The sequence below is a fragment of the Pteropus vampyrus genome, unplaced genomic scaffold (genome assembly GCF_000151845.1).
Source record: "Pteropus vampyrus isolate Shadow unplaced genomic scaffold, Pvam_2.0 Scaffold68, whole genome shotgun sequence".
NCBI classification, from domain to species: Eukaryota; Metazoa; Chordata; class Mammalia; order Chiroptera; family Pteropodidae; genus Pteropus; species Pteropus vampyrus.
Genome location: NW_011888849.1, coordinates 4324559 through 4327105, shown reverse-complemented (window position 1 = coordinate 4327105; position 2547 = coordinate 4324559).

The window sequence follows — 2547 nt, the reverse complement described above, 5'->3', positions numbered from 1 at the left end:
AAGCTATATCTGTACGGTGTGAGTTTACAACTCTGATCTAGAATAGAGGATGCTGACTACTTTACACTTTGAACTACAATTTTCTCTTACTCCTGGTGCCTTTTAGGTACTAATAAAGAAATGATTTATGTCTACTTCCTTGTGAGGCTTAAACGTTCATTGTATTACTTCAAGCCTGTGAAATAGTCTTAAGTTTTCGTAGGGTTTTGTTTGTTTGTTTTGTTCTATTTTATAATACAAGGTTTTTACATTTTTGTTGTTTATTTTTTAAATTAAGCTGTTAAGTTCAAGGCTGTCAGCATTTGATTGGCCAGATTCTGATCCATCCTCTTTAGAAGTTGATTTACTTCTAAAGTAAATGCAATACTTCTTGGTAATGCCCAGACCTTTTCAGCTAACCATTTATCATAGAATAAGCCAGAGTCTCAAGGCCATAGTGTCATATGCCACTCTATCAAATCAAAACATTCTTTCTTTTTATCTATCAATCACAAATCCACCAAAACAAGTAAACAGAGCTATTCACTGACCTGAAATAAAATATTCCATCATGTTGATGTTTTAAAATTGCTTTGAAAATCTTGAGTGGCAGCATCTAAAAGACTTAAAAACCATAAACCAATATTACATTCATGACCAATCATTTTAGAAGGCATTTAGCACACTAACTTACAAAAGTTTTTTCCATGTTCTCAGCCTCTCTTCCTCTTCCTTGTTTTACATTTCCTCCTCCCACAATTATGTTATGAGCCAGCCCTGTGATACAGTATTTAAAAAGACTAATGAACCTGTGACAAATGGGGATTCTACAAAACTTTTAGAGTATAAGAAGTATCACACATCTTAATTTTTAAAATAAATTATAACTGGTTTGAGCCTTACTTTCAAAGGTTTAGAAGAAATCCAATATTTATCAAATTCCCTGGGTTTTCCCCTTCCTTGGGATATTCCAGAACTCTTGAGGTCTGGCTCAGAGTAATCTCTTTGCATTTTAGCTATCATTTTTATTAGCATCATCCTTATCCTTATTATTTAAAGTGCCTACTAAAAACTTGGAAGCTTGCTAAAATGTAAATGCCTCACATGTACACCAGAGGTAATGAATCAAAATCTCTAGGTGAAGACCTGAGAACCTGCATTTTATTATTATTTTTTAATTAAAAAAATTTTTTTTAAGAGAAACTGCATTTTAATCAACATCCTGGATGATTCTGAAGCTGGGGTCGGGGTCCACTTTGAGAAATGGTGACTTTTGATGTTCCTGATTCAGAAGCCTAAAGAGAAAGTAGTAGAATGACAAATTTAGCATTCTATTTAGCTTCAAATGCAGTTTTGCCCTTCCGTATAAGTGTATTTGAGTTTGAGGTTCTAAAAATTCTTTACATCAAATTAATGATGCTGTGTAGTAAATAATACTCCTTACCTTAATGCCTCTACTCTCTCAAAAGCTACACTCATTTCTCAATTGACATTTTGGGGGAAAGGGAAGATAATAACTGGGAGACCATTAGAGAGTTCCTGAGGTATTGCAATACTTTATTTCTTGATCTGGGTTACTATTTCACAGGTATATTCACTTTAGGATAATTCATTGAGCTTATGATCTGCATATGTTCCTATATGTATGCTACTCTTAAAAATAAAACACATATTCATATCAAAGCTTCTACAGCATGAAAGGACTTAAACCTATAACAAATACGATTTTCTTTCTCACTCATTGCTTCCTCACTCACATCAACTCACCATACTCAGAAAATCTTCTTATCTTTAGTTTTGTGCTTTTCACTGTTATTCCAGGTGGTGGTTACTGTGTCCTACCTATGGTTATGGCAGGTCTTGGACATACATCTAGCTCATGCCTCAACTCAGCCCTGAATTATCCATGGCCTCATAGGAAACCATCTTACTTGAGAAATATGATTAAAACAACAACAACAAAACTGGAACCTGGAAGAATTCTGGTGTGCCCAAACTTGCCGTTCTATCAACAGGCCATGAAAAACAAAACAAAACAAAACAAAACAAAACAAAACAAAACAAAACAAAACAAAACAAAACAAAACAAAACAAAACTCATCCAATGCAGGTAGAAGAAAGCAGAAGTATAATACAGAGAAGAATGAGAACAATTCTAGCAGCAAGGTGAAAAAACTGTGAGGGTCTGAGATTTTGTCCTACTTGCAAGCTAACAAGTTTGCCTCCCACAGTTTCATGGATGCTGGTAGAAAACATAAACCCTTGGGTTAAAGACAAAGAATTCTATTATTCATGGCCCATTGAGCTGCATGACATCAGCATATGCACTAGTTCCCCTTGTCCCTGATTCTTATGAGAGCAATGCAAATGGGCCCAGATAGCTACCTGAACATACAGTGGTTGTGTTACAGGAGAGAAACTTTCCATAACCCATTAATAGGAGGGCAAGTCAGGACACATTAGAATTCTTTCAGAAAAAGAAGAAAGATATTCTCAGATTCTAATTTTTCCTATCATATTTGTCTGAATCTTCTATAATGGGCAGTAAGCATATCTACCCTTTGCTCT